General features: G+C 44.5%; 1 long non-coding RNA gene across 1 annotated transcript; it reads right to left on the bottom strand.

The window, feature by feature from the left end:
- Positions 1–1607: 1607 nt before the first annotated feature.
- On the bottom strand, positions 1608–17216 carry LOC135921081 (uncharacterized). The gene is made up of 3 exons (XR_010570438.1): positions 17100–17216; positions 14866–14947; positions 1608–1789 (listed from the first exon to the last, which is right to left on the bottom strand). It is a non-coding gene; the product is annotated as an uncharacterized lncRNA (long non-coding RNA).
- Between the last annotated feature and the right edge of the window lie 1013 nt (positions 17217–18229).

Genomic DNA, 18229 nt, shown 5'->3' with positions numbered 1-18229 from the left:
CTGAATTACTAAACTCATGGGTTTAACAGCGAGAAAATGAACAACAGAAGTCTAATGTTAACAATGTTAATGAAAACGACGTCTATTAGGCGACCCTACTTTGGGGATGGGGAAAGGGGGGAAATAAAGGCAGAGTTGGAAAGTTGTGTGGAAATCACCACGGAGTCAGGTGCTGCAGCACAAGCACAAAATTACCTTCACTGCCCTATCAGCCGATTATTGCTGGGGACGGTATTCTAGTTGCATATTTACGGACAGTGAACAAAACTCTATTGTCCACAGTGCACTATAAATTGGCTGTATTTAGGGCACTACCATTATAAGTCTTTTATATTCGCTTAGAAGCTGCAGACATCAGTGCAGCACTGGCAGTTATTACAATTATTGCTTAATAAGTTCTCGTCAAGGCAGCTCCCAACCATAGCCGAGACAGAAATGATGTACCGCGCCAATGCAGTCAGGGTGGAGCTGCGAGCTGCATTAAATATGAGTTTATCTATGCATGATGCCAAAGCGCCGCGAAAGCGGATACTTCGGAAAAACACAGGAAAATGCGCTACTGGCAACTGGAAATCTTATTTAGAAAAGGAGTTTTATATACAGAATGAATGTACCTGTGCAGATTGGTGGGGGCGCCCTATCTGTGCGGTATTCAACTCGGCAAGCGAGGGTGTGCGTGCCAGTTCGCGAAGGCACCTTGCATTTCGATCCTAGAGAGTTAATTAGCAACCAATTAGGCGTCGTGATGAGACGCTCAAGCAGCTTTCTCTAAATGACCATTTTCGGTAATATCCCAATGGTCAGATACATATTGAAAAGAAAATCTGGAAGCCATTTTCTTCAGAGCAGTAGTCAGGTTTCGGAATTTCTCACGTCAGTGGGTCGTAAAATCTACTTTGGAGGGATGATTGACTGCGTACTTGGAGGCGTGGAAGAAGGCTAATTTTTCAGAACTCCTTGTATAGACCATCTGAAGGACACTGTGGAGAGCCGCTAATTCTGTAGCTGTGAAATACAATGCCTTTCTTCGTTTAACTGGGAGTTTAACGCCGCTAATTGGCGAAATTGGCTACAACGGAAGCTGTATTCGAGGGCTTCGGATTGTTTTGACCACTGCAATTTCCTCACAGCGATTCCAAAGCGCGGTACGTCATCGTTTATTGTATTCCACCCCCATCTAAATGCGGCCTGGGCGTGTGGGATCATTCCCACGATCTTGTGCTCAGCACCCCAGCAGAAAAGTTATTGGGTGGATACTGCTGCATGTGGCGTTAGTAAACAAATTAATAGTTTCTGGTACCTTGAGCAGGGGAAAGTGTTCTGAGTGTTTTATGTCTTTTGTACGCATGCACCTTTTAATGAATAAAAGAAGAAAACATTATATCTATGTGAAGGATAGAAACTAGCTGTGCTGGCTATTAATTCAATGGTGAACACGTCTATGACGCAATTCCCTCATTAATGCTGTCAGAATTGCATTCGGGTATGACAAATGTGTTCACGTTTTTCAAAATATGAAATTTCATAACTTTAGTCTTATACCAGACTTTATGATGTCTTACTTAGCGAACCATGGTTTAGAAAGAACGCCAAGACGTAGTAAGGGAGCATCATTTATTGAAGATTTAGCCATGTTCACAGTGAATTCCGCAACGGCATCAAACGGCTAATTTTGTTCCTTGTTTGTTTACTCCAAGTCAAATATGGACAGGCACTGGTAATCCTTCTTCCATGGCCTACATGTGCATCCGAAACCGCAAAAGCCAAAAAATGTATTGCGGGGCTCGCACTGCAAAAAAGTTGCGTTTTTACCATTAGGAAGGGGTAACTGCTACACATTAAAAATATAGCAATATGTCTCATGTATTGTTTCACTGTAGTGAAGATGAATGATGAAACGCTGCAGTAAACACATATTATGAATCCACGTTTCTTGTTGGGCGAATTTGTAGCCAGAATGAAAACCAAAAGAGAAAAATTATATTCTGAGGTTTTAGGTGCCAAAACCACCATTTCAATATGAGGCGCGCCGTGGTGAGTGACTGGAAACTAATTTTGACCACCAGGAGTTATTTGACGTGCACCCCATACAAGGTACAAGGGGATTATTGCATTTCACCCTCATCGAAATGCGGCCGCCGCGGTCGGGATTTGATCCCGTGCACTAGTGCTTAATAGAGAGTTTTAGAATTGGGGCCGCAAGGCGCTGGGCCCCCAAGCCGCGTTGCGTCGGTTGCTCTTGGGTTTAGATGAGCAGCAGAGTTTGAGGATTGGGTCGAATGCAGACAGCGTTGGGTTGAGCGCTCGGGGCGCCGCAGTGTGGAAAATAGAAAGGTGCTTGAAAGCAAAAATAAATGAACCTCTTTTCTCACAAGTGAAAACAAACAGAATGCCTTTTTGAGCAAGAAGAGCGAACAATAAAACCTGAGAAACGTAATCACTGTGTTAGTACCGGTTAGTATTACGAATTAAGTGTTCGATTCTAAGCCAAGCAAAGCCAATCGAAGCCAAGTGCTCTTAGTTGGTGTTTTCTGTTTGTTACGCGCTGCAAAAAAAACTGCGAGTTCACCCGCGTGAAACGGCGAAAATCGGTCGAAGTAAATAAAGTTTGCGCTGCGACCATCTGCTGTACGCCATCGCTGTCACCCGCGAGGGCGGCCCAAGACGGCTTGGGGGCCCACGCTAGTTTTCGATTCTTGGGTCTTGGGTTAACGCGAACGCAAGAACCCAAGACTGGCTTGGGTTCTGCGCATGCGCACTTGTCGCGCGCAATTTTCTTGGGTCCCCAAGCCCCTTGGGCCCCCAATTCTAAAACTCTCTAGTGATGCAATGCCATAGCCCCTACGCCGCCAGGACGGGTGAAAAGCAAAACACCAATCATATAACAATGAGCCATTCCGCTCTGTGAAAATGGATGATCATCGGAACTGTATAACACAATCTCCAGATGTGAGGCCGAATTTTGAACAATGGTACGAACACATTCATTGTCTTGATCGGTGGTCATCGTGACGAAAGGCACGCTCATACATTTGCATTTGGAAGTATGCTTCAGCTTCACCTTTAAAATGGGACGCGATATGAGTCAAGGACTCCTGACTGCCTCCGGGGCTTGCCTGCAACTGCAGCTTATGTTACCGTAATGCTTTCCTGGAACCACTGACGGCAAGCACTATGCACGAAGGCGAACTTTGTGGTTCTGTTTTGATTGTGTTTCAATGATCTCAAAGGGCCGAGCAACTCCTACGTTTAGTCGGATCAGAAATGATAGGCGGAAAAGGTTTTGTTCTTGAGTTTTCCCGCAGCAGAATTATGTGTTCATCCATGTTGAAATTACAGTTCTAAGCTATCATATGTGTATGTTTTGTATCAGTCGAACCTAACGAATTTTCTGTCGCATTTTACTTTCTAAAATTCAATTATTTCACCAACAGCTTTGTGGCGGAGGGTCTGCGCAGTTCAGGATGCGTGGATCGGTATAATTCTGTTACCGCAGAAGAAAAATGCATGGAAGGCTAGCCATAAACAGCCTCACTGTAATAGTGACCAACATAGTACTCGAAGTCGAATGTTATCCCACCATTCAGTTTCACTGCCACCGATGTAAGACTCACTGAATAATAAAGAAAGAAGAGAGAGGGAAGCAAAAAAAAACGTTTACTAACCATTATTAGCCAGAAACAGTCTCATATCAAAGAAAATCAGAACTTTTTTGCCGTTATTTCTGGTCATGGAGAACTTTCTCGAGTGCATTAAAAATACTACTACAGGCTATGTGTTACGTTTACCGAGCGCAAATAAGAATTCTGACTTATAAAATCTAAATATAAACATATGTGATTTCGTATGGATTACAGGGTTAAGAAATAAATTAAGGTAACCTATATGGAACAGCCGGCAACGTAACTATATTAGCTGGATTGTTTCGCTGCTCAAGGTCAAGAAGCAGACTGTAGAATATTCAAGAGTGATCGCTAGTTCCGACATAGGGTAAAATAAGAACTTGCTGCAACCGATACTCGAAAAAAAATATGGCCTGGTCAAATCAGCTGTCGCCCACTACACATGCCAATGCGTTCATTAATACGAATCCTTGGATATAACAGGTGTTAGACCTATGGGAATTATTATATGGCAGACATCTAATGCAGATGATTCTGCCATGACGTCACCACAGCGGAATCGATTAATTGTGGCAGCTGTCCTGCATGCAGGCACGTACCCAGGGGGGGGCCCCCCGGCCCCCCCCCCCCGAAATCAAGTGGCATACCCCCCCCCCCCCCCTCCAACCCACGCCACCAGTCCTCACACATTTCTAAAGCGCCGCCAGATCAATGTTGAGACTTGCCAGCTGTTCATCGGTCAGCATTAAGCTGCCTTTTTCACTCCTTTTAGATGGCGGTAGTTATCGGCATCTCTTGTAATGTGCAGGACAGTTGTCTCATAGATTCCGCACCCACGCGATAAACTAGAGATGCGTTCAGTTGTCACCATCTATTCAACCGTCACGCGCATAGCTGTTGCTTTTGTTAGTTCAACCTTCTTTGTTTAGGCTGATCCTGGGACCAGGAGAGGGATGCGGCTGTTACTCAGCTGGTCTGTACTCTCATGGAACGAGCTGCGGCCGGAGAAAACGCCAATTGCGTTTAACTTATCCCTTTGCTTCATTATTTCCTTGAGTTACGGCTCGCCGCTACGCTGGCAGATGCCCGGAACCATATACACGTGATATGGGTTAGACAAGGTGGGAAATAACAATGTGAAAGAGCGTCCATCATGAAACCCTGCAATAACCCTTAAACCCATAAGCAAGATGACTGTCGCCCATTACCTCGTCTGTTTTTCGCTAGTTGTATGTCACTTTTCGTGCAAAATTGGCAACTGGAAACAAAAATCACAAGGAGTTAAGAAATTAAGCGATCTACTAAGGGATAGAGCCAAGGCAACAACCAAACTGCAAGCAAAAGCGAACAATAAAAAAAGTTGACCGTTGTTTATGAGAATATTTATGGATCAACATCTATTTATTTAAAAAGAAAGTAGGGAAAACGCCGCCGGAAGTGGAGGACAATTACTTGTTTTGAATGACGCTTCTACAGTTATCGGTGGAACCGCCTCACGTAGCCACTTCTCTGCTGTGCTTATGTGGGCGTTTTTCTAACTTTTTGCGGTGAGCGCAGTACGTATAGAATCGCAGAGTCCTGCGCTGTACGCGGTTGTATGGGACTGGCGGCCGCACAGTGTTACGCCATTCGCGGAACTGTCGAAACTGATCAACAAGGCGAAAATAACTGATATTCGAAACTATAACATGAGAAAGACTGAAGAAACCGTAAGAAATGAACTCAGCCTGAAATCAGTAAAAAAGAAACCTGGCATAGGACAAACCATCATGTATGCACTAAAAGATAAGAAGGATAATATCATCAGCAATCTCGAAGATATAGTAAAAGAAGGGGAAAAATTCTAAGCGGACCTGTATACAGTACCAAGAGGAGTCACGATACCTCACTTAGAAACAGTAGTGAACAGGATACAGAAACTCTCCTATAACTATCGATGAGGTCAGAAGGGCCCTGCAAGACATGAAACGATGAAGAGCGGGAGGAGAAGGTGGAATAACAGTTGATTTAATCAAAGATGGAGAAGACATAATGCTTGGAAAACTGGCGGATCTTTATACGAAGTGTCTATCGACTGCAAGGGTGCTAGATAACTGGAAGAATGCAGACATTATACTAATCCCCAAAAGAGGAGACGTTAAAGAATTGAAAACTTATGGGACCATTAGCTTGCTCCCAGTATTATATAAAATATCTACCAAAATAATCTCCTGTAGAATAAGGGCAACACTGGATTTTGTCAACCAAGGGAACAGGCCGGCTTCAGGAAGAGATACTTTACAATGGATCACATCCATGTCATCAAACAGGTTATCGCGAAATCTGCTGTGTACAATAAGCCTCTCTATGTGGCTTATATAGATTACGAAAAGGCATTTGATTCAGTAGAGATACCAACAATCATAGAGGCACTACGTAATCAAGGAGTACAGAACGCTTACGTAAAAAGCTTGGAAAATATTGCTACATGCGTGTGGTATTTGTTTGCTTGAACGAGGCGCGTAGGCACCATCACTCCAGAGAAGAGGAGGAAGAACGAACTGGGCTCGCGATGTGAATCTAACCGGTCAGCGCTGCAACCGTTGTTGTAAATATATTCTGTAAATAGTTTCTCGTCTTACTGACTCGTCCTTCGCGTATGAATATCTACAGAGGTTCTACAGCTACCTCAATTCTACACAGGAAAAGCAGGGAGATACCTATAGAGAAAGGGGTCAGACAGGGAGACGCAATTTCTCCAAAGCTATTCACTGCGTGCTTAAAAAAATTCAAGCTATTAAACTGGAAAGGCTTAGGAGTAAAGATCGACGGCAGATATCTCAGCAACCTTTGGTTTGCCGATGACATTGTTCTATTCAACAACAATGCAGACGAGTTGCAACAAATGATTGGAGACCTAAACAGAGAGAGTGTAAGAGTGGGGTTGAATATTAATCATATGCAGAAGATGAAGATAATGATAAATAGCCGGGGAAAGAAACAAGAGATCAGGATCGCCAGTCGGCCACTAGAGACTGTGAAGGAATACGTTTACCTAGGTCAATTCATCACAGGGAACCCTGATCATGAGAAGGAAATTCACAGAATAAAAATAGGTTGGATCGCATACGGCAGACATTGTCATCTCCTGAATGGAAGCTTACCATTATTATTGAGAAGTAAGGTGTGCAATCAGTGCATTTTGCCAGTGCTGACATATGGGGCAGAGACTTGAGAGCAAGTTAAAGACCGCGCAAAGAGCGATCGAACGAAGATTGCTAGGTATAACGTTAAGAGAGAGAAAGAGAGCGGTTTGGATCAGAGAGCGCACGGGTATAGACGATATTCTAATTGACATCAAGAGGAAAAAATGTAGCTGGGCAGGTCATGTAATGCGCTGGTTAGATAACGTTATCTAACCAGCGTTACATGACCCTAACGGTCCAACGGTACCGTTGGACCATTAGGGTTACAGAATGGGTACCAAGAGAAGGGAAACGCAATCGAGGCCGAGAAAACACTAGGTGGAGCGATGAAATTAGGGAATTCGTGGGCGCTAGTTGGAATCGGTTGGTGCAGGACAGGGGTAATTGGAGATCGCAGGGAGAGGCCTTTGTCCTGCAGTGTACATAAAACAGGATGATGATGATGATTATGATGATGATGATGATGATGGAGGTGGTGGCCCCCCCCCCCGAAAAAAAAATCCTGGGTACGTGCCTGCCTGCATGATTTATAATGTACGTGTGATTCGTAATGTAAATGGTTATGACCACCGCTATGACACCCGGTAAGCCAACGCTTAGCATGAACAAGCGATCACATGCTATATACTGTCAAGCTGAGGAAACCTAATTTACCCTTAAAAGCTGTTAGAACTGGTTCAGCTATATGTTAAGAAGCCAGTCTACTAAGTAAGAAATTATGATTGAGCTAATGAAAGTTTTTGTAAAGCCGATGAAAACACACCCGACATGCTGACGTGATGAGTTTGTAATTTAGTGTTAAGGGTTAGTGCAACTAAAAATGCATCTGTCATGGTGCAGCACGAGATCAACATTATCTCTGTGCTAATAAGTTATGGTAATATTAATAATGGATACAGCGCCTTGTTGCCGGCTGCGAAAAAATTACCGCCCGTGCACTCCGTTGAGATGGCAAACCAGCGAAGCTGAAATGTGCGGCGCCGGTTTCTATCACTGGGTTCATTCCAACGTTTTATTTGACTCTTACTAAATGATTCGTTACGTATTTGTTTTTCTTAATTAGGCGACGCACACATTTGGCTTGGGTTTATCACATTGTTTATTTGAAATGCATCACATTGGGCTTCGCATAATCAGCATCATAGAGGAGTGCGACGCGCTGTTCATTGTGTTAATCGAGTGGGTTCATTAAACTATTTCTGAATGATGTTACAGATTTCTGTTTCGTAATGCGTTAGTCATGGTGTTTATGACTAGGTTATGCTCTGTAGTTAGCAGGTGGGACACCGGGACCGCATATTTCGTTTATTTAAAGACAGGGACACATTTTTTAATATTGCGAACTCGGAGAGAGACTCCTGCGCGCGCGCTCTGCAGCGAGAGACAAACACCTCAATATCGGCTTAGCCAATCGGCGCGTCACACCTTCCGTCGGAATGTTTCTGTGGTCGGAATATCCGGCGCGAACTAGCCAGACTCAACAAAGAAATAGAAACATATGCGACTAAGCTCAACGAGCAAAATTGGTACAGCAAGTGCGATGAGATAGAAGCCAATATGAGTCTCTCCAAAACATGGAGCCTTCTCAGACATCTAATCGACCCTAGTAAATCAAAAATGCAAGCTAGTACAAACCAGATGAGGGCGAGGCATGGCTTTGTTGGCACAGATGACGAGCTCATTAGCGAGCTCCAAGAGACATATCTTGGAAAAGCAGAGAGCGAGGTGTTTAGGGACTACGAGGGACCTCCCAATCCAGATCTCGATGCTCCCATCACCACGACAGAGGTTAGAGCAGAGATTAATAACCTCAGAAAGAGATCGGCCCCCGGCCCGGACGGGATAACAAACACAGCTCTTAGTAATCTAGACGATGAGTCCATCATTGCATTAACCAAATTCATGAACCAGGTGTGGAAGAAAAGAGAACTCCCCAAAACATGGAAACAGGCGGACGTAGTCTTTATTCCCAAGTACCCGGCTTGAACAACCTGCGACCAATCTCCCTCACCTCATGCGTAGGGAAATTGATGGAGCATGCTGTTCAAACGAGACTGACCAGGTACATGGAGGAGAATGATCTCTGGCCGCATGAAATGGTTGGATTCAGGCCAGGGCTCAGTACAAAAGATGTCATGCTCAGACTTAAGCATGATATTCTAGACCGATATGACTGAACTGACACCAAGGCGATCCTAGGTCTCGACCTCACCAAGGCATTTGACAACGTTAGCCATAAGGCTATCTTGGTAGGCCTCGGAGAGGTAGGTGTGGGACACAAGGTATATGCATACGTCAAAGGCTTTCTGTCATAGAGGGAGGCAAATATAAAATTTATGGATGTAAAATCCCCTCCCATCACACTTGGGAGCAAGGGAACCCCTCAAGGATCAGTGCTCTCACTCTTCGTATTCAACATAGCGATGAGGGGTCTCCCGGCAAAACTCAATAACATTAAATCGATTAAATTTAGCATGTACGCGGATGATATCAACATCTGGGTTAACAGTGGGAGTGACGCAGCCATCGCACCTTAACTACAGATAGCGGCCAATATGTTGGAAGAGTATGCGGCCAGCAGAGTCTTGGCGTGCTCGCCACAGAAATCGGAGCTGTTAATCATTGAGCCAAAACACCAAAGGAGACACGCTGGAAGCAGCAGACCCATCACGGTTTTCGTAAATGGAAATGAGGTTCCCAAGGTGGAGGAAATAAGAATTCTGGGCATGTATATCCAGAGAAACGGATGTAACCTCACGACAATCAAAAAGCTAGAAGGATACGCGGCGCAGGTCACGGGGATCTTTAGGAGAATTTCACTCAAAGGCAGGGGCCTCAAAGAGAACAGCCTCCCCAGACTCATGCAAGCCTTCATTACCAGCCGTATAGCGTATGCCACACCGTATCTTGTGTTTAGACGAGAAAAAAACGATAAAATAGATGCGATCATTAGGAAGAGCGTTAAGAGAGCCCTAGGGCTACCAGACTCGACCTCGACAGACCTCCTCCTCAAAATGGGGGTTCACAACACGCTAATTGAACTCACTGAGGCAGTACGAGTGTCTCAGTTGGAAATATTAGACCAGTCTAAAACAGCTAGAAAAAGCATGGAATGGGTAGGAATTCAATGTGACAGGGGTGCCCCGACTGACAAGAAAGACATTCCGTTGGACGTGCGCAAGCACTTACGAATCGCCCCCCTACCTAAAAATATGCATCCTATCTACAACAAAGAGAGGAGAGCTCACATGGCTAAGGCTCTAGTAAATAAACTTAAAGACACACCGGCGCATAAGGTAACGTACGTGGACGCCGCTTGCGGCAGAGACGGGGCTGCGGTATCGACAGCGGTTGATGGCGACGGGTGCGTTAAGATAGCGTGCTCCACGTGCACGAGGGACGCTTGTACAGCCGAGGAGGTTGCAGTAGCGCTCGCTTGTGCGGGTACAAAAGCGGGAGTAATATTATACGATAACAAATTAGCTATCTGAAATTTTACCAAGGGAGAATTTCAGAAGAAGCCCTCCACATTTTACTCAAAAACCCTCCCAGGAGGGACATAACTTTTATTTGGGTACCGGCCCATGAAGAAGTCCCAGGTAACGAAGCCACTCACGAGCTCGCCCGAGCACTCTACCACCGGGCAACTCTAGAGCAGCCAGTTCCAGGGATAAAAGATAGCATGATCACGTACAGGGAAATTGTCGATCACTACAAAGCCGAAAGAAGAATCTTTCCGCCTCCGCATCGGTCCCTCTCTCTGGAGGATGCTCGCATTTGGCGATGCCTCCAGGGAAACAATTATACATCACCACATTGGATCTACTTAACACAGACGAGGGACTGTAACGACGCACTCTGCAAAATTTGTAAGCGAGAAGGTACGCTAGACCATATAATATGGGAGTGTGCTGGTTCCCCAGGGGCAAAGGAAAACATTGACAGTAGAGAAGCCTGGGAGGCCTTGCTCCAGAGCGAGGCTGAAGACGACGAGCGTCGAGCAATCCGCCTGGCCGTTGAGGCCGTGAAGACTCACCGTCCTCAACGCGCGGGAACTGTTTCGCCCTCCCCCCCCCCCCCCTACCTACGTGTAAGTTAAGAGGCGGGCACCCCAGCTCGGTGGAACAATAAAGTTTTCAATCAATCAATCAATCGATCTGTGGTCGGAACGCGAGCGTTTCGCCAAGGCATACACATATTCGCTGTAAATGTTTCAAATGCATCAGCATTTATATACCTATCGAAAGTTAAATTTGTCCGTTCGTCACGTAAGACGAATTCAAGGGCTCATTCCCGCCTAAACAATGGCTCATGCCCACGCAGTAGGGTTTCTGTGGGCGGAGCACGAGAGATTTGCCTAGGAATACGAAGCTTCGTTGTAGAAAGAGACAAAACATGGTGGGCAGCGCGGGCTCGATGGGCAAGCATGGCACGCGTAGTGTTGTTAAAGAAGCCTGTTGCGCTGGTCCTCGTGGTCGGGCATGCCGTGATGGCGACCCTTCGGTTTTCGACATACCTTATTATCTGGTGGCTTACGCCGATAAAGTCGCCAAAGTTTTCTACCAATTTGGGCCGCCGGGTACGTACATGTGGTCGCGATGCCTGAGTGGCCGATCCACCTTCGTCATTCCAACTTCGTCATCTGACTCTGGTCATGACGTTGTCGTCACGCCTTCCAGGCCGACTCATAAATACAAGTTCTCTGATAGTTTGGTACTCTATGTATGTGCTCGTGGCTGTGAAGCCGTCGTCGTCGTTGCGTTATGATTCATGCTTTGTCATCCGACTCTCCTCATGCCATTGTCACGATGCTTTCATCGTTACACATTCGTCCTACATTAGTTGTCATACCATCGTCGGCCGTCGTGTTAGTACCGTCGCCTTCACTTCAGCTTCGTCATTGAGCTTTTGTCATGCTACCGTCGTCACACAGTTTCGTTATACTATTGTCGTCGTGCCATCATTGTCACAAAATTGTTTTACCATCGCCATCGCTTCATAACCGTCAACCCATCGTCGTCATTCCAACTTTGGCAGTCTATTGCGATTATGCACTCGTCATTTAATCGTTATTTAGAGCAATCATTGTCAAGCTATCACTGTCATTGCGTCGTCATCAAGCACTCGCTGTAAAACATCCATTATTCTACAGCGGTCTTCCCCCCTTCGCGGTCGGGGCATCACCGCCATTCCACCTTCTTCATCCGATAGTTTTCATGGTGGCATCCTCATACCTACTACGCCGACTAAGTGGCCCAAGTTGAACATCTCGGACCATTATGAATGTGTTCGTGGTGGCGCTGTCGTCGCAGGTGTTCTGTCATCGTCATTCATGCTTTGTCATGTGACTCTTGATGCTGTCGCCGTCACACCTTCAACGCCGACACCGCAGCACAAATTGTCTTGCAGTTTGTCTCACTAGGAATGTGCATGTGGTTGTGACGCCGTCGTAACTATTGCATCGACATCGCTGCAGCTTTGTCATCGAACCCTTATCATGCCACCTTCGTCATGCCATTGTAGTCACATTGTCTTCATGCATTAGTCATCTTCCCGTCGTCGTGAGGCCGCCGTGTTCATTCCACTCTCACCATTCCAGCTTCGTCATTTCACTCTCGCCATACCATCGTCATCCCACCATCGCCGTTACACGATCTTCCTGATACATTCGTCAGCACGCCATTGTCAAAATGCACTAAGCTTCATGCTTTCTTGTCTGCACACCCTCGTTCTGCCATTATCGCCATTTCCTGATCTTCGTATGGTCTTAGTCATGTGTTCGTTGTCATATCCATTTTTTTATAACGTCGTCACTCATCGTCGTCACAGTAATCGTCATGGCATTTGCGCATGCCTTTTTTGTCCCGCAATCATTTTACCATCGCCATACCTTCAGAAACGTCATCCCATCATCATCATGCCTCTGTTATCATACCGCCGTCGTCACCGCTCCATCGATGGCATTCCTTTTTTGTCATTCTATTGTTATCATGCTATCGTCATCCAACTCTGATTATTCCGTGGTTGTCATAAAACCATCATTTCGTCAGCCCCAAACAGTCGCTGTCATGCATCCGTTCTCGTACATTAGCGTTTCAAGTCATCGTGGTCGTGCAACCGTCATCAGTCCAGCTCCGTCATCCAGCTCGCGTCACGCAGAAGTCGGCACACCATTGCTGCCATATACGCGACGACACCCCATTGTTCTCATGGCATGAGAGCAATGGCTTGTTTCCTTGTCGTCATTAAACAAACGTCATCATTCCGATTCGTCATCTCATTATCGTCATGCCATCATCGTTCTATCGACCCCTTCATCGTCTTGCACTGGTCGTCACTACGTCACCGTACAGTTGTCGTTATGTCCTCGTGTTTATGGTTTACCGTGGCAAGCGACTGCCATGGTAAATTTGTATGATACCGATAACATTGGGTATGTCGGATGTAGCAAACACAAGGGAAGTCTCAGAAAGTCCCACTTATGTTGATTTGAAATACCGTGAATTCAGCAATTGAGAGTGTCTACATTCTTTATTGCTAGTCGCATTTCCATGGACAGTTATTGTAAAATGGGTTCTGCTGCATTTTGTTTTATTTTTTGAGTTCGCACCTAGAAAATACCCTTTCAGCCATCAAAATGATTTCCAACACGAAATTGTAGACGTGCCAGGGGATTTTTTTTTAAATTTCCCCTATCCTTCTTTTCTAAAGACGTGCACTCGGGAAAGCCATGGGCTACTTGAGCTTTCATTTTTCCTGAAAAGTCATCGCCAGGAATATACGAGCTAGTTTAGTACTTAGCTAGCTACAATTTATCCGAATTCATTTCCCGTACACTAAAAAGACCTCGCCGGTGGTCAGTGTAATCATCTGGATTTTAATTGATACTTTACTACTACCATTCTTGAATTACTCCATAACTGCAATTTTAGAGGCAATGGACAGCACAGGTTTGCATGTTGATTTATACAATACTAAACATTTGGTAGAGCTATTTGTCATTTTCTTGAACTGTATTTTCACTCCTACTATGCAAAGAGAAAGCTGGGATTTCGTTTGCCTAAGCTTCTACACTAAAAGTAGTTTTCATTCAGTGTACGAAGGAGCAAATTCTCTCTCCCAAATAAAATTATTTATTATAAAACACTGCAAGGAACTGCCTAACATTCGCAACTCTTTCCACGATATTCAACCCTCTGCCTCAATAAATAACAATATTCGTTTTCAAACAATCCAGCTAGATTTGTTCACACGTTGTTTTATACTAATATAGGCTTTGTCAAAGCATGGCAAAATATGTCTTGCTGGCGTTGCTCTTTAGGTAAATAATATGTGGATGTGTAACTGCCACAAAATGCCATGAGCTAGAATGATCCCTGAAAAGCAGAATTGACTGCTACTGTTTTACATTTGTTTGCATAAACTAGGCGTTGAATTAGACGCGACACGTCCTAGCTCCCAAATGCAATTGTAAACAAACTTCCTTCTCATGGGCACGAACTGATTCGTAGGTACGGATTCTGCAGCTGAGTTGTTTCGTCGCAAGAAACCTGCAAACAGACGGTGAAGCAACTTGTTCATGCCACAAGAACCTGCAAAAGGTGTCGTATGGTAATGTACTGTAGATTACATTTTACTCGTACATAGGCACTGGACGTATGTTTACAGTTTTAGGCTTGTAACGCAGCTCAGAAAGAGCAAAAAAGGAAGGAGCGAAGGAGCTAGGGGTAATCAAAGCGAACGTTCCTTTTGATTACCCCTACATCCTTCCTTTTTTGAACTTTCTGAGCTGCGCTACAAGCCTAAAACAGTCGTGGCATACCAAGTCGCCCAAACTGCCACGCGTATGTTTACAACTTAGGATGGCTATAAGGTGAATAAACTATATGCAAACTAAGTGTATGAATGTTCAAATAATAAACGACTGGTTGTATACGTTGCGCTGATATTCATATGTATATATAATTGCGTCATATACAGCTAGCATTGGCTTGATAAAATTCATATGGAAGCCTCACATAACGTTTTGCCAACTATACCAACGCACTTGTACTTACAGGAGCTCTTGTGCATAACCTGATAGCAACGTTTTGTAGAGCCGTGTACCACATTGATGCGTCAGCGCGTGCCTGCGAAGAACTAAAGAATACAAAGCTTGTTTTTACAAGAAGTGTTATGCACAAAGCGTGCTACAGTCATCTGCTTCTTAGGGTCAATAGATGCCTATAGTAATGAGATGGTGCACCTAATCGATGAAATGTGCCAAATGTTTAAGAATAGAAGAGGAATGAAGATGGGTCATCAATCCAGCAATGAATTTGTTTTGTTGAAAGAATACCTGCGGCCCTTTCCGTTGGAGGAGGCCCTAAACGAGTCTCTTCAGAACATATGCGAGAAAGAATATGCAAAATGTGCTTGCACAAGCATTACTGCGCGCATACTGCACATACCTGGTGTTAGACGATGAGAAAACAGTTCATCGTACTATAGCATAGTCACCTCTCTCGTTCTCTCTTTTTCCGTTTACCCCTCTGCGAAATGTTAGGCTACAGATACGCTCTCCCTGCCAACCTGCGTCTTTATTTCTCTCCATTAAAAACCTCCTCGTCCTCATCCTTGACGTTTCCAGCTGCGTCGGCACTGCACCGCACAATGTGTTTCTGCAGGTGCCTTCTAAAAATCATACGATTTATTCTCACGTGCATTTTGTATAGAATGCGCTAACTGTTTTTTGCCACGTGATATGTTAGCGTAAAATATTCTGTACTGATCAGGGCCTGTCAACCCACTGCTCGTACAATAGAAGCCGACCAGTGGCCGGCTCCGCCAACTGGGAATCGTCAAATGCATTCAGGTACTCTGGTTCTCTGGTACTGAAGTCTGTTCATTCAACAGTGCAGCTGAAGTATAGCAATCACATAAAGTAGCAGCCAACCACGCCATGCTCCCCGTCTGTTGCTACATGATAAATTTGAGCGCTATCCATATGTCATGTTCCGTCAAGGGACGGAAGTTGCTGGACTGCATTACCAGCGTAATAGTCACACCTTTCTCTTAATATATGACACATACTACAGGTAAAGGGAGATAAGATGGCTGTAAATTAGAACGCAAAATGTCTTGCCGGTCAACTTGGAAGCGCATCACAGTGGCTACGTCCCAATAAAGCGGCGCGTAATATATCATCCCAGGGCGGGTTTGCACTGTACTAGTGCAAACTCATTTGAAGTCTACATGGCGAAAGAAGACGTAGCTGGAAGACATATATGACATCCAGAATATTATGGCTGATGGCGACACACTTTACCATGTCCGAATCTCATAGTTTAAGTTGCTATGACTACTTAACGTAGGTGTGTCCCGCACAGTGGCACAAGAGTTACTCGGACATGTTAACCGAAAGAAAAGGCAAATTTTAGCATAGTGCGACCGCAAGCATGTAAAAGGTATAGACTTAACCGCACAAGTCTGGATGACCGATGGCTGCGCTATGACTGCCAGCAAGACCCGCTGTGATAAAAGACGTTGTGTAACCATGCTTATCTTTAAAATTTACTTCAAGCAGACCAACACGTAACTTGTTGGCTGTTAAAAGATTACTACCTCACCAATATTTTCAGTTTGAAAACATTTTTAAGGTTTTTCATACCAAAACCATTTTGTAATTATAAGACACGCCGTAGTGGACGACTCCGGAAATTTCTACCACCTGGCGATCTTTAATGTGCATCTACATCTAAGTTCACGGGTATTTTCGCATTTCGCCTCCATCCAAATGCGGCCGCCATGGCTGGGGTTCGATCTCACGGCCTCATGCTCAGCTGCCCAACACCATAGCCACTGAGCAACCACGGCGGGTATTTTCAGTTTGAAGTTACAATTTTATGATTCTATGAGCTTGTACGCTGCTTCGTTGCAAAAAAAAAATATTCTTGAAATGTTTGCCTCTAAACTGCTCTGCACTATAAACAAACGTTTAGTGCCTTTCTGAACTTTTGTGAATCGCACAACTTTGTATGGAGGGTAAAAGTACTTGACATCTTGATTAACAATAATTGTAGGTCCTTTTTATTTGTATGCGCTAGAGGCACTGTCATAAAGTATCATAAAAATTGTGTGGAGCACTCATGGAAACATTACTTCTGACTTTTTGCCTTGCATGCCCCAATGCTTAAAACACCGTTCTCAGAACTTTTCCACATGGTAGTAGGTAACTATATGAAATAGTACTATTCGTACCGTATTCTGCATAATAGAGAACAGGACATTATATAGCTAATTATGTACTCACTTTGAAGCACAGGTTATTGCTGCGAAAGACGACAATATAAGAGCCAGCAACTTCATGTCGTTGATGCAGTGCCGTGCCGCTAAGCGCTACGTCATAAAGTTCTGAGGAGCTGTTAACTGTCAACGATCGCAAGAAATATTCGGAGCCATACTTTTGGCTTCTGGAATGGACGCATTGTTCTGTCGTCATAAAAAACAGGAGCCGGCGTGTAAAGAACATTTTCTTAAAATAAACATATTGGGAAGAAAAAATATTGACGTTGGGCAGCACCAAGCTCATTGTCATGCAAGAAAAGACCCGAGTAAGACTGACGGCCAGCTGGCAGAAATAAAGAAAAAAAAAACGTTTCGCACACGAGACTTAGGGTAGAATAGCTCTGTGTATGGCGACATAATTTGGGGCCGCTGCTGGAAATTGCAGTTACAACGGGTCAAGCAGGAGAGGAGAGCGATTGGGAATATAGGTCGTGTGACAACGAACTTCATCGACTGGGATTATATATGTTAGTTCCGAAACGTTTTTCAAAGACGTTAATAAAATATTACCGCATAATATTTTTATTAAATAAATATTTTCTTAAATAGCCAGCTTAAAGAAAATAGCCATTTGTATAAATTACCCGCCCATATATAGGGAAAGCAAGCCGAGCTTGCGTCAAAAGGCTGCCGTTGTATATAAACACGCAAATGCACAGTCATTGCATTTTGTTTCGTTAAACTGTGGGTACGAAACTTGGAGGTGAAAGAAAATACTAGATAAAAAGCCAATGAGTACGCAACGAGCGATGGAATGGAAGATGGCGGTTGTAACGGCAATATAGTTGATGTAGGGCAGAAGACTGAAGATTTAGACAGCACAAGGCCCTTTAAATGAGAACATTCACATCAGGCGCGCTTGTCAATGTCACTGGAAATCCTCACATGCCTTTCCAGCGTTTGCTTGCATTGTATTAGCATTTTATAACATTTATAGTAGTGGTGAATGGAAACCACGTGTCCGGGGGGGGGGGGGACTTCGGCGACAGAGGCGGGGATTGAGTAGGTAACATCATATGCAGCCAAACCTATGTTTTTTTCTGGGCGAAAGACTGGCACTTTGATCTCCTATTGCTCTTGTACCGATTCACCCGA

The sequence above is a fragment of the Dermacentor albipictus genome, chromosome 2 (genome assembly GCF_038994185.2).
Source record: "Dermacentor albipictus isolate Rhodes 1998 colony chromosome 2, USDA_Dalb.pri_finalv2, whole genome shotgun sequence".
In the NCBI taxonomy this organism is placed as follows: Eukaryota; Metazoa; Arthropoda; class Arachnida; order Ixodida; family Ixodidae; genus Dermacentor; species Dermacentor albipictus.
This window is presented reverse-complemented; position numbering and strand designations above follow the sequence as displayed.